The following is a 25780-nucleotide window of genomic DNA, read 5'->3' on the forward strand; positions in this document are numbered from 1 at the left end:
TGCAAACACACATATGCTTAACTATATGAATGTGAATATTCCCACTGACTTCAATGAGACTACTCATGTTTGAAAATTAAGTGTACACATTAGCATTTGCAGGATCAGGGGTTAATTATGCACCTACTTTTGCACAAAGTTCTAACGGGTCTTTAAAAGCTACAACTGCTCAGGGTCCTAATTAAGTTTTTATCCAATAAAATTAAAAAACTATAGGAAACAACAAAAACCCCATGAGAAAATTACACAACATGCTGTTTTCATGCTACATAGGAAAGTAAACCAAGAGACAAAGCAAAATCTTTACTTAGGCAAAACTCCCCGGTTTCATCAAGAGTTTATCCTGACTAAGAGTTGCAGAGTTTCAATTGGAAGTAATTGACAAAGTATAGTAAAGGTATTTTAAAAAAATTATCCCCTGTTTCTTTAAGAGTGTTCTCATTTTTTTAAATTGTCCTTCCTCCATTCTGCTTCAGTCAACAGAATAATAAAATCACCAAATGGTACCTGTAAAGTAACACATAGGAGGCTGTATAAATCTGATGTTACAGCAAAAGAAAGAAAAAAACTAAAAATACAGATGGAAATAAAGCAAATGGAGAACTACTAGGCGAACATGGTTAGCAGCACACAGATATTCAGACAGGCTGCTGCAGACTAAGGCTGCAATATAATTTACTTTTCAAATGAGGAATACTAACCTAACAAAAATTGCACAATTTAAGTAAAATGTCACCATGTAGAGATCAAAAGCAAGAGGGGAAAAATATCCTCCACAATAGGCTAAAAAGGAGTCTCAACAGAGCTCTGCTTGCTCAGACAAACACATAATGAGGAACCGTTTAGACTTTTGAACCCAACTAGACAGATTATGTTACAAGGAATGTCAGATTTCAGTTTTAGCAGTCGTCAGGGTAAGGGTTAACTGGAGACGCAGCATGTTAACTGTATCTATGGAGATTATGGAATGTTTATCCAGTCATCAGATTTCCTGTTAAGTGTTTGGATTTCCTGAAATCCTTGCTATCGACCCAAGTGCTGTCCACTGAACAGACTTTTGTGGGGGGGTTTTCTTTGTGCTCACATGGTAGGCTTTCCTTCCTGCTCCCTTCCCAGTTGTAGTTCCTGTGTGTCCTTACTGCTCAGGACACTTATGGATGGAAATCAAAACTTTTAGTCTCCAGAAATCTGTGGACCACTGTACATTGGATTTTTTTTTTTTTTAACTGGACATAACAACTGAAGAAACATGGTTTCTTTCAGCGGCCCGTGGGAGAAGATGTTTTAGCCTAAAATGGAATAATGGCCTTAGGTTTGAGAAACAAATTTGGAATGGGAATTCAAACTGCACAAGTTCTGGTGAGTTGCAGCATGCTAAAGTTAGGTGTGGTTAGTACAATACTTAGACAAAGACAAGGTGTGAGTGTGTGTCCATTAAATCTGATTGCTAATCACTTTACAACAGACAGATCCATGAAACTGAGGAGAAAGGACTTTTGGGGAGTGGGGTCTGCTGGTGAAGTCCATTGTTTAATTCCCTGTAAATGCATGCTATTTACCTGAACAAAATATATAGAGCCTGATTCTGCAAATCCTTGCTCTTGAAAGTAACCCTTACTCACGAGTAGCCTGATTAACTTTAAGAATAGCACATGTAAGCAAGAGCTTTCAGGATTGCGCCCATATATAAGTTACTTGGTAGACCACAATGTCTTGATCTTTTAGAAAAGAGTGAGTGAATCAGAGGTTTTTGTTAAAATAGGAATTTTATGGCTGTATTTTTAATTGTAGTCCTCATAGGTCTTTTGCATGTTGAATCTAAACTTGGTTTTAAATTTTAAAAAGAATCATTGTGACACTTTTTTCCTATTGCCTTTTCAAATAAATTTGTAATAGAAGCAAAAATGTATTTAGTGCAGCTGTATTGCTAGAGGCCAAAAAGGGGCTTCTTTTTGTCTGTAGCAGAATTGCTAAAAGATACCCTGTAGCAAATGAATTGTGCAACTAAAACAAAATGTAAGACGTGGCTTATGATTAAACTAGAGTGCATGGCAGTGATAGTAGTCTTGTGTATTTTTAATTAAACCCTGATCACAAATTCAGCAAGTCTGATGGTCTCACATTCAATGAGTCAGCATTTGAAAGGAAACGCTTAAGGCCCAATCTTGCAGTCCTTGCTCAGGCAAATCTTTTCTAGAAAACCAGAGCGAGTTCTGTCTGAACCAAAGGGAAAAATCAGACCCATATAGGCACTGAACTATCGAAATTCATTTTACACTGTCCTTAAATAAATGCTCTAGTTACACTCAACACTTCTGAATTATTTGAATTAGTTCAAAAATCTTTTAGTGGGGGTGGGGGATTAGATTGCCTCAAATTGCTTGGATATTAGGGAGCATCTGTGCTAGAGGGAATTATGTGTAATAAATTTACTTGAGATATTTACACCTCAGCATTGTTTTCACACTGGAATACTGAAATCTCCCTGAATTTTAATGTACAGTATTGCAGGTCTGGGGCAGTCAAGCCATTTTAAAACTAAAACTCTCTAGGTATTTAAGTGGGAAAATATTTTTCCATTTACAAACTGAAAGAAAGCGCTCACCAACTTCTGCATTTTAATCTTACTGTGTGGAGGCCTTGGAGTTTCTAAACACATTTGTTTTTATTTTGGTGCTCCCTCTGCCTATGCAACATCTTGGACCTGATCCTGCAGTTCTTATGCAACACACTGATGTCAATAGGAGGCTTTTGTGAGTGAGATTGTCAGGATTAAGAACATCTTCTTCCATCAGTCTTGTAAGAATGCCATTTTTATTGTTTTCTTGTGATACTGAAGAGAAAGTAGCCAGTGTTTTACACATGGAAAGTTGAGATTCTCTTTCAAAGTTATGCACTTTGAGCTTAATCCTTCCCAGACACCCATACTCATGTGAGTAGCTCCTTGGAGCCGACAGAGGCATGAGTAGGGACCTGAGTAATGGTATGCAGGATAGACCTTTGGTGTTCTGCTGTGCATTAAAGACTGTATGCTACTTTGGTTATCTATATACATGACTGGAAATAAAGCAGAATAGAGGGGGATATCCTAATCTCCAGGCTATAATGTTCTGTCTGCAAAACTCCTAGCAATACCAAAGGGCTAAATGCCCAAGTCCAGGTGTCACTGATGACAGGTGATCTTCAGAAAATTCAGAGGATGAGTTGAGATAAGCATGGAAAAGAAGCATGGGAACTTTTCCAGGCCCAATCAAATCTCTTGGGTTTGAAAATCAGGTTGGCAGTGTCATAAGAACAGGATTGTCTGTAAAAATGCCAGTGTTTCTGGTTTTGGTTAAGCTGGAAATGGTCTGAGCATAGTCCTTCTAGTGACATTTTGGTATTTCCTCTTTTGCCCACACCCAGAAAGAGGAAATGCAGATGCACAACCTTTATTTCTTTGTGTATGTGTTTTTTTGCCCCCTTATGTGAACTTCCTTTTTCACAAAGTTTTAAATTTCAGTTTGGTTTGGACTTTGGGAATTTGTTCAGCGCTCTGTTTATTTAACTGCACCAAGCCATCTCCCCTTAACTAAAAATGATTATTACATTTGTTTTGTTTTTTTTGTTTTTTTAAATGTAGCCTTGATCCAGCTACCAGTGGCCATTTGCGGACATAACAATAAGCACCATGATAACTCACCCTCTGAAATATTTTCAGTGACAGTCAGCAGAGAATGGGCTGAATGGGCATCGAGAACAAACCACCCTGTTATCCTTGGAGATATTTTCTTCGGGTCTTTTTAGTCTATTCCTAATGACCACCAATAAGCTCTACAGTTACAGACCCTATTGTACAATCTCCTTTCTGCATATATGAGGCGCTCCTCAACTCATGCTCTCATTCTGTGCCTCTCATTCACTGTTGGGCCTGCCAACCCTCCTCCTTTTCTTGTTGTTGTTGTTGGCAAGAGTGAATAAACAGTTTTGACAGGCATAGAGTACTGGAGAATCAACTTAATACATACAATGATGTTTCTCTGCTCAGACGATCAATGGACCAGAGTAACTAAGCTATTTTGACTGAATCATATCTCGCATTAAAAGTTTCTAACCCTTCCTGTCCCCTTTGTTCTATGGCGAAAGAGTAGGATGTGATTTTTGCATCTCTTCTGGCCTGCAGAGCATTTTTAATCTTCAGTCATTTTTCTACCATTTCTCAAACCCTTTCTAGCAGTCCTATTATAGAACCTATTTTTTTTTTAATGGCCACCCAAACTTCAGATGAAATTCCCACACTTGTGGGCACTTCAGGCACACTAGAGGGGTAACTGTCCACATGCATTTGTATGTGCTACCGTGGGATCTGCATGGACAAATAAGACAGCTGATTTTGCAAAACTGTCTCCCTGTATGATTGGGTTCATTGCACAAATATCTGTTCCCTGGCTTTGCCACCCATAACAAAAAGAAAAGGGATTTTTTACTTTATGGAATATTTCTGTCACGCAATGAGAATTGGCCCAGATTTAAAGTAGGCTCAGTGGAGCTCAGGAGAGGGTTCCAAATACGCCAGTGTGCTTGTGCTTCTCTTGCCCTCTGCTTCAAAGTCCCCTTTTTGGCTTTAGGAAGCTGGGGTACCTCAGATACAAGGGAAGGAAGGACAGAATATAGAGCAGGGGTTCTCAAACTGGGGGGTCGGGACCCTGAGGGGTCGTGAGGTTATTACATGGGGGGTCGCGAGCTGTCAGTCTCCACCCCAGATTTTCCTCCAGCATTTATAATGGTGTTAAATATATTAAAAAGTGCTTTTAATTTATAAGGGGGGCTCACACTCAGAGGCTTGGTATATGAAAGGGGTCACAAGTACAAAAGTTTGAGAATCACTGATATATAGAGTCTTAAAAAAAAACAGGTCAGAATAAAAGGAATGGAATTAGCACTCAGATTGGAATAAATTCAGTCTTGGTATTCTGCCCACAAAGCAAGCTCCCCCTACATGAGCATGGCTTGTTTCTAGCCCCAGCAGGGCTCATATGTCCCTGTACCTATTTCCTCTCCCTAGAGAGAGTGTCTCTTCCGCTATATTTTCTTATATCTTGGCTGGAGTTTAAAAAAAATATCTACCACTGTGAGTCAGCAGAAATTACTCTGCATCTTTATGCAAGGTTCTAGCACCCAGAAACGGGATGAATTCCTGGATGAATGCTGTATCCCTCTCCAGGTTCAGAGACCCTGCCACTGTATTTGAGGGAGACTGGATGACCCAGACAGCACAGGATTGGTAATAAGAGCTAGAACCTTACCGCTGAGTCATAGGTAACCAGCACAAAACTCTCGTAGTTTGACTGGGTCTGACCTTATAAGGTGCCACCCGCAAGAACACTCGAGGATACTTCCTGGCCTCACAGAACTGGGCACACAGGGCCTGATCCAATGCCCATGGCAGTCAGTAGAAAGACTGCCATTGATTTCAGGGGGCTTTGGATCAGGGCCATAGTGGCCAAAGTTTGTCACCTTTTAATGGCTGTTTACCAGCTATCGTAAAACTCTCAGGTGGCATTGGTCTTTTGGAATCAGTGGGTGTTTTCAGCATAGTTCTTGGCAGGTAGATGTCCACATCACACGCACAAAATCCCACAACACCATAACTGTCTCTTGTGTTGGCATTCTCATCAGGAGACCAAATACTGAAGGGAGACAAAGAATGAACTGTCATTCACCATGATAGGTGGCCTGTTTAAGTCAGGGTAGAAGCAGGTCAGGTCAATGTCAAGAAGCAGATGTACGCTCACAAGGAAAGGGTGCAGATCCTTGGTTGCTGTTAACTAGGATAGTGGATGGAGATTTGCCAACTTACACCAGCTGAGGATCTGGCCCAGCATGTTAATAATTATAGCTGTTGAACAAAGCATCTTTCACCAACAGTAAATTTGAACAAATTGTCAATTACAACGATCAGCGTTTACTGCTTCTCAGTGGCTGCTAGTTATTTCTAAAAGTGAAGAGGAATCTACTGATTTGCTTTGCTCTCTAATATATCTCACTGAAAGCAAATTAAGGAAACCCTCTCACCAAGCTGATCTACAGGTATGTGTGAAGGGGGGGAAGGTGCTTAGTGGTTAACCACTTAACAATTTGAAGCATGTGGCTAATTCAAAAAAGCCTGTCTCTAACTATTTGCAGCCTCTAATTATATTAACAGGAAAGGAGTGTTTGTTGGTTCTGCTAGCTGCACTGTAGTACTGCGCCAGGAAGCTGTACACATCCCATGACAAAGCTCCTGATAAAATGCACTCATTTTATCCTTTGGAACTTCTCTTTCGTCTGCCCACTAGGGCAAGGCCCAGCTGCTCTCCTATGTCAAAGCTATATTGTGTTTCTGCTTGGCATGTCACAGTGAAACATGCAACAGGAAATAAAATAGGGAGAGAAGAAAGAGGGATGTTTGTCATAAGAGGGATAGCAGCTTCATAAAGGTAATAGGAGGCAGAGTAACAAACTGAAATTGAGGAATATTTGTAACAAAGCTTAGTAAAGGTGAGGTTGTGGAATAGTCTCTCTGGTGGGAGCCACATAGGCTGAGACATTTAGAACATGACTTGAAGAAGCATTGGAGGAATATAGAGCAGCAAGCATTCCTGTTTTAGTGGATGAGTGGGCTAAATGCCCTACTAGGTCTCTTCCATCTCTAATTTCTTGTTAGTTAGGGAGGCAGGGTACACATAAAACAGAAATGTCCTACTTTGACAAATAACTTTGGGGGTACATACTCATACATTTGCATGGTCCTTTAGTTGTACAGTGCTCATCCAGGCTGTAAAGAGCTTAAACCACTAAAACTTAAGATTGCAAAATTTTTCTATGTTGAGAGACTCATGAGAAATCTTACAACCAACAACTGCTGCTAGTCCCCTGCAATAGGAGATTTGTTTGTTTTCAATTTTCATTTATTTCTAATGCAGACACACATACTATTGGCAGGACTTCCTATCCTTTGCTCTGAATCTAAGTGCTATTTGACAGGCACATTTTTAAAGAAGTCAGCTATACAGCCTGGCTACTCCAGTTACCTCCCTTTGCCCAACAAGGAACCTAAATTATAACCCAGCAGCTAAATATGTGTTTCCAACTTCTATGGTGTCCCACCAAAGTCCCCCCCAACATCTCTCAGCTCAGGAAGCAAGTGTACCTTGCATCATGCCATGAAGGTTGACTAGCTAGCATTGATTTGGACCAAGGAAAAGTGAGGCCCTGCCAGCTGCTCCCTCTCTGTTATATAATCTCAAGCTCTGACACCTCTGCCGAACACAATGCTGGCTGTGTGGCATGGAAAGAGAGGTGGTCTTCCAGATCAGTTGGTCCCAGACCACATGTGTTTCTTAATATCCATTCTCCAGTCTGAGGAGAAGAAAATTATACTATGGGCTAGTGCTTGAACCACAGGAAAGAGATTTGGGATTCCCAGTGTAACCTTGTTCTGCCATTGTGAACTCGAGCAAGCCTCTACAATTCCAACTATAAAATGGGAGTAATACTACTTACCAGTTTGCAGAGGTGATACTTCAATCATGTGTTTTCCCCCATCTGGTTTTCAAACAAACAATCAGCTCCCTACTCTTCTCCCATCACAATCCTTAAAGTTAATGGTCTTCCCCTTAGTCTGACAGTTCTTCCACACCCACTCCTAGCCCAGTATCCCTCAATCCACCATGCTCTCCCTGCTCAGCAACCCATGAAGGCAGGCAGGTTGTCCTGCAACCTGTGGCTGTGGATTTGCAGACCAATGTTCTTTAATGGTGGGGAATGGGTCCCCTTTGGTTATCGAGGTCGATGGATCTTCTCTAACTGCTGGAGGTTGCTATTAGTTGGTGTGGGGGATCAGGTCTTCTGTAATTGGTGTCAGAGAGCTGGTCTTCTCTAGGTAGCCTGAGGAAGCATGTTTCCACTGAGTGATAGTGGGGAATCTGGAGGAAAGCAGAGCTCCAGTCAATCAGCTCCATGTAGTTCTGGTTCTTCAGTCTCCAGATGGGGCTGGGCACACAAACATCAGAGCAGCATCATGGCCCTGCCTCCTGTCTTTCTCCTTGTGCATGGCTGGAGCATGCAGCGGGGAGGGAGGTGTGTGTGAAAAATAGGTGGTGCATCCTCCATGTGCTCCTAGATGCCAGTGGAACATGCGGGAGGGTAGTTCTTTTGCAGATGCTAGCACAGCTTTGCCAGTTGTGAGTGCACCCACTGTGCAGTGCCTGACTGAGTGAGCACCAGCCAGTTTAGTCCCTGCCTCAGAAAGGGCTGAATGTTTTAACCAGCAGTCCTTAGCATTTTGGACTACACCATAACACTGAGTGCATATTGTCATAAATGGACGATGTGTGATGTGACTAATTGCTGCTTCTCCCCTGCACTCTAACCCTTGTTAGATGGCTAACAACCCAAAGCACTTAATACATTACATCACTATGTAAAACTCTCATAAAACACCATCAGCTGCTCAGCTGGTGTAAATGATCTGGCACATCCATCTTATCAGATGCATGTCTTTGTTGCACTTCCTTTAATAATTAAATGTGCCAGCAGGTGCTTTTTTTATCTCTGTTCATATGAGTAACAATCATAGCCAAGTACACAGCAAAGCTTATCAGACTCAGATCTTAGCCCAACTCAGTATTTATACATCCAAAAAAGTATCTACACTTAATGATTGAGTTATTTGTCATGGCATTTTATAATTCCTACAATATACTGTGTGTTTATATTGAATGTACAGCTTTTAAATAAGTACAGACATTCAGGCCTAAATTCTGATCTCTTTTACAGTAGAGTAACTGCTTTGACTTCACTAGAGTTATTTCAGAATTACACAAAGGTAAATGAGATCTTCATCAGAACTCTTATCCTCAAAAATAAGTATGAGATTAACATGATCATTGTTTTGTATGTTTAAGAAGTTGTGTATAATTGAGAAAGGATGGATAGAAGCAACACATCCCGCTTTTGGTAAGGATAGGGTTTAAATCTGGTTCTGGCACAAGAGAAGATCTACAGCTATTATCTGCACTCACTGCCTAGACAGACAAATATATCTGAGCTCAGCTGAAACCAGTTTCCTTACTATGGAGAATACTGGACTTGAAGGGCCTGATAATCAGTTCCTCCATTCCTGCACTTGGTACAGGAGCAGGGACGCAAAGGTAATTGTAAATCATCTTTGTGCCCTCAATATACTGGAGCCCCGCAGGACCCTACTTGGCATCAAAAGTGAGTTAGAATACCCTAAAAAGAAAAGGAGTACTTGTGGCACCTTAGAGACTAACAAATTTATTTGAGCATAAGCTTTCGTGAGCTACAGCTCACTTGATCGGATGCATTCAGCTGTAGCTCATGAAAGCTTATGCTCAAATAAATTTGTTAGTCTCTAAGGTGCCACAAGTACTCCTTTTCTTTTTGCGGATACAGACTAACACGGCTGCTACTCTGAAACCTGTCAGAATACCCTAAGACATCTAACTTATGTTTTTCTTCCCAGGGTCCATCATGCCCCATGAGAAGTATAAAATAGCCATAGGGCTGTGACTCAGGCTGAGCCCCTGACAGTCCTCTGATCTGTCTCTGATGTCGTGCTTGGGAGCAGAAGATATCATGGTTGGTGTAGAGCATTTATGCCAGTTTTACACTGGCTCCCTGCACAGAGGGTATTCTCCAGGGGCAATTCTCCCCACTTTAGGGACCCTTAACACTGCCAGAGTAGCCTAAAGTATATCTGATAATTAGGCCCTAAGAGTGCATAAGCTGTTGGAAACTGATATCTCAATGAATTTGTGTGATGGCCACCACCTTGGTGCAGAGACCTCTACAGTGGAAAGCAAGAATCTCTACAGTTTGAGTTAAAGAGTCAGGCTCTGAAGCAAACCCATATCCTCTGTGGATCATATGCAGAACAGGGAAAATACATACCCAGCAGTGGGTTACATGCCCTTCTTCTGTCCAGACGATGTAAGTCAAGCATCTGAGGCTCTCAGCAGTTCATATCCCAGATGAGCTCTGATTTATGTGACAGCCACCATCTTGGCTGACACCAGGAATTGTACAGGGGCCTTTCTAAGCTGAAACCATGAATCTTTACCACTTGAGCAAGAAAGCTAGGCTCATAAGCTAAGAGCTCCAACAGATTCTCATCCTTTGTAGATCAAGCACAAAACATGATACCTATCATACACTGAGCAGTTAGTTACCCTATTTCCCCTTGTTTTTTCCTAACCCCCCACCCTCAGACGTTTTTGTTAAACCCTGGATTTATGCTGGAAATGGCCCACCTTGATTATCATACACATTGTAAGGAGAGTGATCACTTTAGATAAGCTATTACCAGCAGGAGAGTGGGGTGGGGGGAGAGAAAACCTTTTGTAGAGGTAAACACCCATTTTTTCATGCTTTGTGTGTATAAAAAGATCTTCTATACTTTCCACAGTATGCATCCGATGAAGTGAGCTGTAGCTCACGAAAGCTTATGCTCAAATAAATTGGTTAGTCTCTAAGGTGCCACAAGTACTCCTTTTCTTTTTGCAAATACAGACTAACATGGCTGTTACTCTGAAATCAGTTACCCTTGAGTTAGACCTAGGCTCACCCTGATAGCAAGGAAACAGGGAATTTTAGTCAATGGGTTTTTGTGCTATTTGTATGTTGAGTTTATAATTTGAGTCTGTAGGGACGCTTGTCTTTTCCTTGGGGGAAGGAGGATGGTATTTGTATGTCATGTTGTATTTTATGGGTTTGGAGAAAAACATCCCAAAGGAACTTTTAAACCATAGAATTTGTCATAATTCTGTTGACCATGAATGTGGAGCTGGCCAATCTGCAGTAGTAATGCTTCACTTTGAGTATCAGTATCAAGAGTACCATTCTTGCTAGAGCCAGGCATCATGGCTAGAAGTTAAACTAACCATTTTTAAAACTTCAGTTCCTAAAACTAGGTACCTAAATAAATAACTTCCAGGGGAGCTCCAGGTACTTAGCACCTTTGAAAGTCAGGCTATTTATCTAGGTGCTTGTATATGGCTAGAAGGACCTAGCTTAAGCCACCCAAGACTGAAAACTTTTGTCTGTTTCTCCCCATAAGTCTGTTAATGTATCTCAGTCCTAATGTACAACACTTCTGCTTTTGAAATTCTGGGCATCTCCTGAGTAAAAATTGCCAACTGAGCCAAACTGTGGTGTATATACAAGTCAAATAGCGACTTGGAAGAAACCTCCAAACTCAGATGAATTTGTGAATTTACTCAGAAAAGGAATCCAGATCCCCAGAAACGACAACTTGGTGCTTTAGCTACATAGCACCACATAACCGCATATGTGCATATTCATTCACTAGGTTCTGTAGAAGAATGCTGGAGATAAATACCAAAAAAATGTAATCGGCTTATTCAGCTTTTCTGTATACAAACTGCAGTGAGCTTTGCACTAACCCCTTCAGATATAACTGAGGGGAGGAAGAAGGATTGAAGTGGCCAGACACCATCTCTGTGAACTCTGGCAAGCCAGGCCTTCCTTGAAAATGTGAGACTTTTGTTACTGAACTATGTTAATTGTGAGAACAGAAAATCTATGTTTTGTCCTTTCCCATCCGTGTCAGAATGAGCATGAAAATTTCTTTCCAAAAAGGAAATACACTGATGCTGGAATACATGGAGTACATTAGTTTCATTTAAGTATTAGAGGATGCACATGTGGGATTTTAACAGCTTAAAGCACTCCCAGGTGGTTGTGCAATACCATATTTCCACTGAGAAAGAAAGATAGGAAGTCTGGCAAGAGACCACCCTGGCTTAACCAGGAGATCTTCAATGATCTGAAACTCAAAAAAGAGTTCTACAAAAAGTGGAAACTAGGTCAAATTACAAAGGATGAATGTAAACAAATAACACAAGTATGTAGGGACAATATTAGAAAGGCCAAGGCACAAAACGAGATTAAACTAGCTAGAGACAAAAAGGGTAACAAGAAAACATTCTACAAATATAATAGAAGCAAGAGAAAGACCAAGGCCAGGGTGGGCCCATTACTCAATTTTACGGCGGGAGGAAAATAACAGAAAATGTAGAAATGGCAGAAGTGCTAAATGACTTTTTTGTTTCAGTTTTCACCAAAATGATTAGTAGTGATTAGACGTCAAACATGGTGAATGCCAGTGAAAATGAGGTAGGATCAGAGACTAAAATAGGGAAAGAACAAGTTAAAAATTACTGAGATAAGTTAGATGTCTTAAAGTCGCCAGGGCCTGCTGAACTACATCGTAGATTACTCAAGGAGCTGACTAAGGAGATCTCTGAGCCATTAGTGATTATCTTTAAAAAATCATTAAAAACGGCAGTTATTACAGAGGACTGGGAAAGGGCAAATATAGTTCCAACCTATGAAAAGGGAAATCAGAACAACCTGGGGAATTACAGACCAGTCAGTTTAACTTCAGTATCTGGGAGAGATAATGGAGCAAATAATTAAGCAATCAGTTTGCAGACATGTAGAAGACAATAAGGTGATAAGTAACAGCATGGATTTGTCAAGAACAAATAATGTCAAAACAACCTAATAGCTTTCTTTGACAGGATAACAAGCCTTGTGGATAGGGGAGAAGCAGTAGATGTGGTATATCTTGACTTTAGGAAGGCTTCTGATACTGTCTTGCATGACCTTCTCATAAACAAAATAGGGAAATACAACCTAGATGGAGCTACTATAAGGTGGGTGCATAACTGGATGGAAAACCAGTCAAACTGGAAGTGCATATCGAGTGGGGTCCCACGGGGATCAGTTCTAGGTCTGGTTCTGTTCCATATCTTCATCAATGATTTAGATAATGGCATAGAGCAGGGGTGGGCAAACTTTTTGGCCAGAAGGCCAAATCTGGGTGGGGAAATTGCTTGCAGGGCTGGGGCAGGGGGTTGGGTGCAGGGGTGGAGTGTAAGGTGTGTAAGGGGGTGCAGTGTGCAGGAGGGGGCTCAGGGCAAGGGGTTGGGGCAGAGGAGGGGTGTATGAGGGGGCTCAGGGAAGGGGGTTAGGGTGCAGGATGGGTGTGGAGTGCAGGAGGGAGCTCAGGTCAGGGGGTTGAAGTGCAGAAGGGGGCTCAGATCAGGGGTCAAGGTGCAGGAGGGGTGTGGGGTGCAGGAGGGGGCTCAGGGCAGGGAGTTGGGGTGCAGGATGTGGCAGGGGCTCAGGGCAGGGAGTTGGAGTGCGGGGTGAAGGAGGGGTTCAGGCTCCGGCCCGGTGTTGCTTACCTAGAGCGGCTCCAGGGTGACAGCAGTGCATACCGGGGCCAGGGCAGGCTCCCTGCCTACTTGCCCTGGCCCCACGCTGCGCTGCTCGGGGAAGCGGCCGGCACCATGTCCCTGTGCGGCCCCTGGTAGTGTAGGGGACACTGAGGGCTCTGTGTGTTTCCCTTGCCTGTGAGTACCTCCCCCGAAGCTCCCATTGGCCGCGGTAACCCGTTCCTGGCCAATGGGAGCTTTGGGGGAGGTACCCACAGGCAAGAGCAGCACGCGGAGGCCGTAGGAATGTGGTGTGGCTGCTTCCCAGAGCGGCACGGCACCACGGTAGTGGCAATCCCACAGGCCGGATCCAAAGCCCTGAGGGGCTGGATCTGGCCCACGGGCCATAGTTTGCCCACCCCTGGCATAGAGAGTAGACTTATAAAGTTTGCAGATGATACCAAGCTGGGAGGGGTTGCAACTGCTTTGGAGGACAGGATTAAAATTCAAAATGATCTGGAGAAATGGTCTGAAGTAAATAGGATGAAATTCAATAAGGACAAATGCAGAGTACTCCACTTAGGAAGGAACCATTAGTTGCGCACATACAAAATGGGAAATGACTGCCTAGGAAGGAGTACTGCGGAAAGAGGCCTGGTTGTCATAGTGGATCACAAGCTAAATATGAGTCAACAGTGTAACACTGTTGCAAGAAAAGGAAACATCATTCTGCAATATATTAGCAGGAGTGTTGTAAGCAAGACACAAGAAGTAATTCTTCTGCTCTATTTCACACTCAACTGGAGTATTATATCCAGTTCTGGGCGCTACATCTCAGGAAATATGTGGACAAATTGAAGAAAGTCCAGAGAAGAACAACAAAAATGATTAATGGTCTAGAAAACATGACCTATGAGGGAAGATTGAAAAAACTGGGTTTGTTTAGTCTGGAGAAGAGAAGACTGAGAAGGGATATGAATGGAACACTTAATGATTACATGTTCATTCCCTCTGGAGCACCTGGCATTGGCCACTGTCGGAAGACAGGATACTGGACTAGATGGACCTTTGGTTTGACCCAATATGGCCGTTCTTATGTTCTTATAACAGTTTTCAAGTATATAAAAGAGTGTTACAAGGAGAAGAGAGAAAAATTGTTCTTTTTAACCTGTGAGGATAGGACAAGAAGCAATGGGCTTAAATTGAAGCAAGGGTGGTTTAGGTTCAATATTAAGAAAAACTTCATAACTGTCAGGGTAGTTGAGAACTGGAATGAATTGCCTAGGGAGGTTGTGGAATTTCCATCACTGGAGATTTTTAAGAGCAGGTTAGACAAACACCTGTGAGAGATGGTCTAGATAATACTTAGTCCTGCCATGAATGCAGGGGTCTGGACTTGATGACCACTCTAGGTCCCTTCGAGTCCTACGATTCTATGTATGTCTGCTATTGTGTGGCCTTTGCAGTGAGCAATAGATTTTAAAAATCCTGTTGTTTATGCTACCAATAGATTCTCTCTCCTTGGAAGTTGCATATGTTTGCAGTATCACAATGTCCTATCTAGCCACACTTTAATGAGGGGCAATGGGGAGAGAGGAAAAGAGTTCCAGGAAGAATAACATTCTGACTTCTGTTCACGTCTGTGCCGTTCTTGTATAGTGTTCCCAGTGCAGGAGACTGGGGGAAAGACAGGGTATATACTTTATATACAGGGTATACTGGGGGAAAGACAGGGTAACCTATTCTTGAGAGAAGTATGAGCAAAGATGTGCAGTAAGTCATAATTTATAATTAAATATAAGTCAAAATTTGTCTGGAGATGAATGACTGGCAAGGATGTTACTGAGTTAAAGTGGATCAGCTATGTCCTGTGAAAATCTGAGTTGAGTTTAAAAAGCACTGGGGTTTTGTTTTTTGAGCACATAGGAAGGTTTAGTTTGATGCTCTTACACTGATGCTCTTACACTCGTTTGAAGAGCTGGCCTTTGGGGAGATCATATCGCCACAAGATATCATTGAACAAGAGCTCCGAAGAGTTTATAAAAGGATTTGCCATTCGTATGATTAATGACAACATCCCCAGTTACCCGATGAATTAAAACCATTTTCCTAACGGATATAAACCCTCATGCTTCAGAGCGTAAACCAGTTCTTAACTGACAGGGTTAGGAAGAAACTTCCCATATGGATAGATTATTCCAGAATTATCCATTTGGGAGGGTTTTAAACCTTCCCCTAAAGCAGAGGTGGACAAACTATGGCCCGCAGGCCACATCTGCCCCACGGGACCGTCCTGCCTGGCCCTTGAGCTCCCTGCCAGGGAGGCTAGCCCCCGGTCCCTCCCCCACGATACCCCCTCGCCCGCAGCCTCAGCTCGCCGGGCCACCAGCGCGGGAGGGGGCTGTACTGTGGGGGCAGGGGAGAGCAGGAAGGGAGGCTCACCTGCAGGCACAAGGAAGCAGGCGGGCGGTGCGGGAGCGGAGCGAACGTGGGCGGAGGACTCAGGAGGAGCAGCAGGCGGCCACACAGCTGCCCAGAGAGAAGCAGCGCTTTGAAGGGGAAACCGCCGCTTCTCTCTGGCTGTGCAACTGCCCCTGCTCCTCCTGAGTCCTCCGCCTGTGTTCACAGGGCCGCATTCCAAAAGGGGCTTTAGAGAGGGGGTTAGATAGGGGGTGGGGCCCCAGGGGGCCTGTTGGGGAGCGGGGAAGTGGATAGGGGTTGGGGCAATCAGGGAGCAGGGGGGTGGGGTCCTGGGGGGCCTGTCAGGGGGCGGGGGGGTGGATAGGGGTTGGGGTAGTCAGGGGACAGGGAACAAGGGGGGTTAGATGGGGGGGAACGGGGGGGCAGTTAGGGACGGGGGTCTCGGGAGAGGGCAGTCGGGGCCAAGGAGCAGGGCGGGGTTGATGGGTCAGGGGCTCTGAGGGGGGCAGTCGCGGGCGGGAAGTGGGAGGGGGCGGATAGGGTTAGGGTTTGGGGAGGCGCAGCCTTCCCTACCTGGCCCTCCATACAGTTTTGGAACCCAGATGTGGCCCTCAGGCCAAAACGTTTGCCCACCCCTGCTCTAAAGCATTGATTAGCCATCAAAGGAAACAGGTTACTGGACTCAATGGACCAATGGGACACCTAGAATGTAAAGGAGAATCTAAGCATTCAACTTTTTAAAAATGAAATTTAGCCTTTTTATTACAAAGACAGCTTTGAAACTGTAAACCAATGACCAGGTCTGTAAAAATCAATGGAAAGCTTTAACAAAGCATTCTCCCAGGGATTATTCTCTCCTACAGTTGCGCGTGGCTGGATTTTTGGGGTAGGGTGAAAGCTCATGGTCACAGGTCCCTTGACTTTTTTGTGGGGGAGTTCATTTCTGTTTAGTTCAGTTTCCGAATCTAGTAGAGGGAGGAGGAGAGTGCCACACAAGCTACCATTACGAATGCTGAAAACTCTTTTGCTAAGCTGGTCTAAAAGAGAGATATCTCTACAGCATGAGAGAGAGAGAGTGTGGCCTGGTGAACGAGGCACAACACTGAGTCCAAGGGACTTCTACAGTCCAATACAGGCTCTGACACTTACTGTTTCTTTGATATTGGTAAAGTCACTTAATTGCCTTAGTTTCTCCATCTTCAAAATGGACTTAATAATAATTGTCTAGTTGAAAGGGAGCTGAGAAACATGTTACTAAAATTAAAGTTTGAAAATTGCTGTGGTGCTAAACATTTCCTGGAATGTACAAAACAAATCCTCCAATCACCGAGGGCTTGGTCATCCCCAGTTCTTTGTTGTTCCCAATGCATATTACACACATGGGTACACATGGGCACCATGCGCCTGAGTCTGAAAATTCTTCAAATCAGAGTCCGTTAACCTGTACATATGCAGTAGCTCTCCTTGTGTCCTGACCGAGGGTATAAGAGACAGTGCTGGTCGATGCCTTTCCAGTTCCTTCTTACCACCCCGTGTTCTGGGTCAGATTAGTGTCCTCCTTCACTCTATTGCATAAACTGCAAAGAAAGAAAATACTTGTAAATAGTTATATAGCTTATCTTACTAGTTAGTAGTTAGTTAGCATGGAGTAATTTCTTTCACCCAGTTGGGGAACCCCTCCCTGGCTCCGGGACTACGCTCAGAATCCCAGAATTCAAGAATGCATCTCTTGCCTTCACTCCTTCTCCATCAGTGAGTAACATCAATGGTGCCTGTACTGTCTGGGTGAGGCACATATCTCTGCAAAGTGCAGTATCTGTTGCTTCTTCCTGCCCAGAACTCAAGAAGCCCAGGAGCTTCACCTGTGAAAGCACTTGCTGGAGAAGGCCCCTCTCCAATCTGGGCCAGGGAGACCCTCCCTGTACATCAGCCTCAACTGACCAGCAGTGCCCCTCCAAACGTGTGCCTTGGAGCGGAGCCTTCAGCATTTCAGTCCAAGGATTCTTCTTCCAGAGGGCAGTCTGATGGGCACAAGGATAGATCCTCTTTGAGGACTGTCCATAAGAAGTGCGATTTCTCCCTGAGCCTGTCCAGGTCATCTGAGATGTCACATGGAACCCAAGGAACCAGCTCCACTGAAGACCGCCAGATTGGAGGGTAAGGTGCATAAAAAGAAAGATCTGTCAGTTCTATCAGTCACCTTGGTACCGAAGCACAAGGAGAGATGTTTGCCAGTTCTGTCTATGAGTACTGGTCTGTGTTGGTACTGCCTCATTCTTCTAAAGATCATCCAGCTGCTGCAGATTCACTGGACTTGACTGTTGGAACCCTTCAGAAACCAAGCCGTATGGAGGTGTACATAACACTATGGATAAAGGAGGAATATATCCTTCAGTCTTCACTTCTTTCCAGTCCTGCCCTCCTGAGGAATCTCCTTATTCTGGAGAAGGAGTCTATATCAATGTCCCAGAAACATCTGGTAGGAATGCCCTGGTGCCAACGGTGCCACCTCTATTGAAGGAACAGTTCTCGGACTTGGATGAGTCAGTGGAGGTAGCCACACTGGTATCTCCATGGAGATACTCTATCCCTGACAGACAGTCTAGGGGTTATGCTTGCCATTTCTCTGGGTACAGTCCCCCCAGCCCAGGGACCACTGGTACCATTTCCCTTGGGATCCCTTGCAATCAATCAATCAATCCCTCTTTCTGGCCTTTCTGTGGGATCCCTATGGCAAGTGTCCAGGCTCCTCTCAGAGTCATACTGCTCCTCTCCCTCTTGCAAACCAGTTACATCAGTGTACGAGGATGAAGAGCCAGAGCCGCAGGTACCAGTGATTCCGATGGGTGCCTCTTCATCATTCCCGGACAATGCGGTCACTCATTCGCCTTCTCTGGTGGATGACCACTGGCAGAACCAGGAGCTGTTACAAAGAGTTACCAATGACCTAGAGATCCCATTAGAGGAGGTCCAGGACCTACAACGCCCGCTCCTGGACATCTTGCAATCTCAGGGACTGAGTAAGGTGGATCTTCCGAGCAATATGGCACGCTCCAGAATCCTGTGCCCCTACACAGAAAAGAGCCAAAGGAGCTGAATTTTTATTTTTCCCATCCTGCCCCCAGTGCATGGGTGGTACAGGCAGCTACAAAAAGAGCTTGTTCACACTATCAAAGGGCCACCCTGACAGATAAAGGTTCTGAGACTCGACCTCCTGAAAAGCAATGCTTTTTTTATTGCTACCCCACTTTCCCGGCATGCTCACCCGTTCTTTCAGACTGTATTCTTTCACATTGCAGTGTCTCCGTTCTTCATATAGAATCTTTCTTTCTGTGTAATCCTTGCTGCATTCTCACAGCAGATGCTCAACTGTTTCTTGGATTTTGCATGTGTCGCACAACCCATCTTTGTGCTTGTTTAGTAAATATAAATTACCGTTCAGGTCACGGAGAACTGCTAGTACTCTAAATATAGTTACTTCATTTCTTCTTCTATCATAGCTGTTGAGTATTCCATTATCCTCAAGTTCAGAACACATTTCATTGAACCTTCATCCTTTCTTCTCCATAGTGCTTGCCATTCCTTCTTAAGGTCTCTCTTCACCAAACTTTTGAATTCTTGTTTGCTCTTTATATCAACCGCCACATTTTAAGGCATTTTTTGCTGCCTTATGGCCATTTTATTGGCCAGTATCCCAACATGTGCTGGAATCAACACTATTTCTATATGTATATCTAATTACACAATCTCAATAATTAAGAACAATATTTAATTGATTAAGTCATTCCTGCCTTTCGAGATTCCCTTTCTAATCACCATTATACCCGATAAACAGTCATCATTGAGTATACATCCCTTATTCAGGTCAGTGCCAACAGTGTGCCCACCAAATCAGCTGTCATAATGGCACTAAATTGTGTAGTCTCAGATCTCTTAATTACAAATTCAAAGATACAAAAGGCCTTTACCACTCTACCTGTGTTGTCATCTCTAGAACTGTCAGTATAGATTTGGCAATGCTGACCCCATTTACCATGTATAAACTCATAAATCTTCGTAGTCATTTTTTAAGGTCTTGCTCTTCCACAATTGGAGGGATAACCATCCAGCTATAGTTTGATTTCCCATGACTAAAAATTTTAATTTCTTCCCGACCTCCATCTTCACCCAAGTCTTTTACCCAGCTTTTGACCCTGTTAGTATGTGGGAATTTGTGGTGTCCAGTTACTTCTTGTCTACTTAATTCCCAGCAGTCCTTGTGTATTTATTTAGTACTCTTATCTTCACCATTTCCATTAGATTTAACCTTTTGGGTAATGGTTAACCATCGCATCCTTAAATTTATAAGCATTTTCTCCAGTTGCTACTTGCAGCACACACAGCAGAGTCATAATACTCACACCACCTGGGATTCACAGAGCTTGGGCTTGGATTGGTTCTAACTTTTTTCAGTGTTGATTTAGAAGCTCAATTAAAGGTTTAGAAGCCATAATCTATAACTGGACTTATTAATGCCTTACACAGCATCAGCATGTTTGTATCTGTGCCCTAGTTGTTCCCAGCAATACTTTAAAGCAGATTCATCCTATCTTTTCATTTAGTCTTGATGTTATCTATATGACCCTTCTAAGTTAGTGTGCCATCGAACGTAACTCTTAAGAATGTAAAATTTTGAACTACTCATATCTTTTCTGTATAGAGATATAGGTTCCACTTTTCCCCAATCTTCCTATTTTGTGAAGAACATTCCCTTTGTTCTAGGAAGAGAAATCTTAAATCCCCAAGTATCTCCCCATCCTGAAATCCTTTTGAGTGCCTCACTGGTTTTCTGCACAACATCTTAGGTCCTCTGCACAGTCATCTGTAAATGAAGTAATACCTATTCCTGCCCATATACTTTCTGGGAGATCCTTAATCGTAATGTTAAACGGGGTGGGGCTGATGGCACTCCATAGGGGAGTGTTGTTAAGTAAGTTTATAACTATCCAACAAAGCTGCCCCCACCCTGACTTATATGGTTCTGTCACTTATTATCCACCAGAACATTCTTCCTCTTATTCCGATTGTGGTTAGTTTATACAACAAGCCTTCCCTCCATAGCCATCCCTTCCAATCATATACACTTTCAATGTCCAAAAAGACAGCTATCTGTTCATGTTTTTTGTATTGCTGTTTCTATTACATCATGATCAACTGTGCATCTTCCTGTCCTGAAACCACTTTGTACACAGTTTATAGTTTCTTTTTTTTCCAAGTAAGCTACTCATCTCTCATCCTTTCCATAATTTTCCCCACACACGGTGAGGCTATATGCATCAGGTCTTGTGTGTAATTTGCCAGGTTTTCCTATCCTTGTAGCCACTGCTTCCTTCCCTTCTGCTAGTAGTATTCCTTTTCCACATATATTATTATATAACTTAAATAAAACTCTTAAACTCCTTTCTGGTAGATGCTTAAGCATTGCATTACACATACTATCTTTTTACCGAGAGCTGTATTTTTCTTTTGTCTATAGTTCTTTTTGAGTTCCTGTATGCTGAAATTTTCATTCAATGCCTCATCTTTATAGTCTACCCAGCCATGTAAAAGCTCACAATTTTCTTCAGCAAACATTTGTTTTTGTTCACAAAACTCTTTTACTTTGATTTCTATCACTACTAACTTTTTGGAACTTTTTTGCTAAAATGTCCGCTTTTCCTATGTTAGAACTTTCAACTTTATCATTTGCTAGAAGACCAGGTATACATTTGTTTTTACTCCATATCCCATTCATTATTTTAAACTTTCTTATATATATATATATATATCTGAAACCTTGAAATCTTTGTTCATTTTCCCACAATACTCTTTCTTTGCCTTTTTAATAATTCTTTGTGCCACTGCTCTACATCTGTTATAGTTCATTAAGTTCTTGCTATTCATTGTACTTTTTTGTTTGTTTATTTGACTTATTTATTTCTTTAAATGCTGCTTTACAATCTTCATTCCATCAGGGAACTAGATTTCTGAGTTTGTGGCAATTCAATGTCTTCCATATCATTAGGTTGGTTGTTGCTATAACTCCCTTAATTATATTATCATGAAATTCCTCTAGGTTATCACTTATTCAATTGGTACTTAGATACTCAGCACATTTACTCTTAACGAGTCTCCAATTTGCTTTTCTAAGGCTCCAGGTAAGAATTCCTTCAGTGTTTTCAATGTTACCTTGGCCTTTATATGTAATTAGCATAGGAAAGTGATCACTTCCCATTCCATCTTCTTTATAGGTTTCCCAGCTGCATTTACTTGCTACATTGCTTGTTGCAATTCCCAAATCTAAACATGAAAAGGTTCCATCCACCTTTTGAGCAATACCAGGTTGTGCATGGCAGTGAACCGTTCCAAGCTTTTGCCATTATAAGCAGTTTTCCTGCTTCCTGATAATTCATTATGGTTATTAAAGTCTCCACAAATAACATACAGGTCTTTGACACCATTAACTAACTCTTCCAATTCTAGAGTGCCTAGGTTTTACATGGGTTGTAAACATTAAAGATTCGTATAAGGGTGCTGTTACTCTGCAGAGGTATCTCAAAACTTACATTCTGTAATTCTATGTCAGTATAACTAAGACCTTCCTTTATAAGTATACAGATCCCTCCTCCTCTTCTTATTTCTCTGTCACATCTGATTACATCATATCCTGGCAGCCTAAACACACATTTTCACTAACCATGTTTCTTGTACACATATCACGTTAAATATGTTTCCATTTCAAAACCAGCTTTCTTTAATTCCTGACCATGTGTGTTTAAACTATGTGCATTCCAGCAGAAAACATTAGAATGATGCTGTTTAAACTACTTTATTGCCGTCATTTAAAATTGCATGAATGCAGTCTATCGAGAGATTGCCTATATGCAAATATTTTTCTGCTACTTTTGTTATTTTTATTTTCAGTCTCCTTCTCTCGCTGTAAAGTGAGGTTTATCATTTCCAGTCATAAATGCTATACATTTCTCTTTGCCTGTAAACGATACATCTTCATCTGTCCCTTTTATATGATCTTTTCTGCTCTGAACTGCAGGTGGTTCTGCCAGTAGCTTTTTTCCACACTGGTATTTTCTTCCTTCTCTACATTCCACTGTGAATATATTTCGGTAGCTTCTGCACAGCATTTCTTTTTGATAGTTTTAGCTTTGTGTAGCTCTAGCTTTTTCCGCTGCTACAAACCCTTCGTATACTGTACTGTGCTTATCCCTACAATGGCTGCATTGTAGTTCTGTTCCTTCCATGCAGCTCTCATACGAGTGTTCTCCTCTACATTTAGCACACCTCGTTTCCCCCATACAGACAGCCACCACATGCCCAAACCTTTGACATTTATAACATCTCAAAGGGGCCAGCAAATATGATTTAACCCAGAAGGGTTGATATCCTATACTCACCTTACTGGGTAAGCACTGCACCTTTAAATACTACTCAGACAGCTGTGGATGGTTTTGTGTTCTCTCTTTCTGCTAATCAGTCACTTAACAAACAGCATTTGGTCCTTGTCTATAGCCCTTTTAATTTCATCCTCAGCCATGTTTGGGGGAGCCCCATATATTACCCCTCGTGTTTCTGTCACAAATTTAGGTTGCTGGCAAATTACTTTTTATTTTCCCTGAAAGTGTAGCTTTAAGAAGTTTCTCAGCCTGTTCCTTATGTGCAGATCCTGCTAATAGATCTCCAGCCTGCATTCTTTTAGCTCGTAATAACTCTCTACTACTTTGCCTAATCCAATCTACTGTTTTCAAAGGATTAACATCTTCTATCTTTACATCTTCAGCTAGTGATTTGATAAGGATAAAATGTTGATCCTTTTTCCTTATTCTCTTTTCCATCCCTGTCTCCTCCCTCTTCTTAGAATTGTAGAACCGTAGGGCTAGAAAGGACCACAAGTGTTGTCTAGTCTAACTCCCTGCCAAGATGCCAAGATCCAAGTCAGGTGGCTATCCAACCTCTTTTTGAAAACCTCTTCCACAACCTCCCTAGGCAGTCTTTCATTGGCCTACTGTTCTTACAGTTAGGAAGTTTTTCCTGTGATTTAATCTAAATCTGCTAGGCTGTAGTTTGAACTCATTGCCTCTTGTCCTGCCCTCTCTGGCAAGACAGAACAACTTTTCTCCATCATTTTATAGCAGCCTTTCAAGTATTTAAAGACCACTATCATGTCCCCCCTTAATCTCCTCTTTTCCAAACTAAACATACCCACTTCCTTCAGCCTTTGCTCCTTCCTTTGATCATCTTTGTCCCTCTCCCCTGCATCCTTTCCAGTTTCTCTATATCCTTTCTGTAGATTGGTGACCATAGTTAGACACAGTACTCCAGCTGAGGCATAACCAGCACCGAATAGAGTGGTACTATCACCTCCCGTGACTTGCATGCTTTGCCTCGATTAATGGACCCTAAAATTGCATTTGCTTTTTTTTTTTTTGCAACTACACATCCCCCCTATCCACCAAACCAGTTACACTGTCAAAGGAGGAAATCAAGCTGGTTTGGCATGATTTGTTCTTAGTAAATCCATGCTGGATGCTAGTGATTACCCCTTCACCCTTCAGGTATTCACAAATGGAATGTCTTATTCATCTAGTAGCTTCCTAGTATTGAGGTCTATAATTCCCTGGCTCCTCCCTTTTCCCCTGTTTGAAAGATGGGCACTATGTTAGCCCTTCTCCAGTCTTGCAGGACTTCTCCTGTCATCCATGAGTTTGCAAATATTATTGCCAGTGGCGCCAAGATTTCTTCAACTATTTCCTTCAGCACCATGGGGTGAATAGCATGATGCCCCGCTGACTTGAATTCGTTCAAATTAGTCAGAAGATCTCTGACATGTTCTTTTCTTATCCCAATCTGCATCCCTTCCCCTTTATTGTCTATGGTAACTTTTGCGTCATCCAGTTGTATGTTGTTTTTTGTGAGAAGACTGAAGCAAAGTAGGCATTTAACAGCTCTGCCTTCCTATCATCTTCTGTTACCAGCTCTCTAATGTCATCTCTAACATTTCTTGCCATTTGTAACTCATTCTTTGCCTTGGCTTTCCTGATTTTGTCCCGACATACTTGCGCTATTCCCCTGAATACTTCCTTGGTGACATGCCCCTCCTTCCATTTCCTGTATGTATCCCTTTTGGTTTTTAGATAGCTAAAAAGCTCCTTCTGCAGCCACTTTGGCGCCCTGTGGCTCTTCTTATCTTTCCTTTGCACAGGAATAGCTTGATGTTCAGCCTCTAATATTACATCTTTCATGAACTGCTTCGACTCCTTCTCTTCCTAATTGGTCTTTCCGTGGGACTTTGCCTACTACTTCTCTGAGTTGGTTGAAATCCACCTTTTTTAAGTCCAGTGTCCTTGTTTTGCTGTTCTCATGTCCTCCTTTCCAAAGGATCTTGCATTCTATAGTTCATGATCACTTCTTTCCAAGTTCCCGATCACCTTCACATTTGCAACTAATTTATCCCTGTTGGTCAACACCAGATCCAAAATGGATGACTCCCTACTTGTTTCCACAACTTTCTAATTCAGAAAGTTGTCCCCTACACAGGACATAATATGTGTTGCTGTAATAGTCTGCCACAGATATCAGGGAAGTTAAAATCCCCCATTAATACTAGCTCATGTGTGTTAGCTATCTTGTTACCAGCTTGTAGAATGCCCCGTCCACTTCCTCTTCTTGATTTGGTAGTCTATAATAGACCCCCCCCCCACCATGACATCACTATTATTCTTTTCCCTTTTTATCCTCACCCAGAGACTCTCAGTAGGTCTGTCGCTCACTTCCTCTTGGACCTCGGAGCAAGTGTATGCATTCTTGATGTACAGCACAGTGCTTCCTCCTTTTTTCCCCCATACCTATCCTTCTGGAACAAGCTATTTCTCTCAGTGCTGGTACTCCAATCATGGGAGTAGTCCCACCAAGTCTCTGAAGTGCCAATAAGTCATAATTGATTTTCTTCAAATACCATGACTTCCAGTTCATCCTGCCTGTTCTCCATACTCCTTGCATTGGTATATAGGCATCGAAGATATTTTGCAGACTGTCCTGTTGCTTTTCTTCTTGCCTCTCTAGTGTGGTTGTGATTTCTAGTCCCTTCTCTAGAACTTAAG

At 42.5% G+C, this 25780-nt stretch overlaps 1 protein-coding gene and 1 long non-coding RNA gene across 3 annotated transcripts in view; one reads left to right on the forward strand and one right to left on the reverse strand.

Moving 5' to 3' along the window:
- Positions 1 to 1091: 1091 nt before the first annotated feature.
- ASAP1 (ArfGAP with SH3 domain, ankyrin repeat and PH domain 1) overlaps positions 1092 to 25780 on the forward strand; it is a 329167-nt gene continuing 304478 nt past the window's right edge. The window contains exon 1 of one of the 2 annotated variants that reach the window (XM_073330123.2): positions 1092 to 1359. The gene's annotated coding sequence lies outside the window, so the exon portion shown is untranslated. The remainder of the gene's footprint in view (positions 1360 to 25780) is intronic. The other variant, XM_073330124.2, reaches the window with a different exon arrangement.
- Positions 16409 to 25780, reverse strand: part of LOC140906357 (uncharacterized) — a 34262-nt gene continuing 24890 nt past the window's right edge. The window contains exon 6 of the long non-coding RNA XR_012157078.1: positions 16409 to 17224. This is a non-coding gene — a long non-coding RNA (uncharacterized LOC140906357). The remainder of the gene's footprint in view (positions 17225 to 25780) is intronic.

Source organism: Lepidochelys kempii, chromosome 2, assembly GCF_965140285.1.
Source record: "Lepidochelys kempii isolate rLepKem1 chromosome 2, rLepKem1.hap1, whole genome shotgun sequence".
NCBI lineage: Eukaryota > Metazoa > Chordata > Testudines > Cheloniidae > Lepidochelys > Lepidochelys kempii.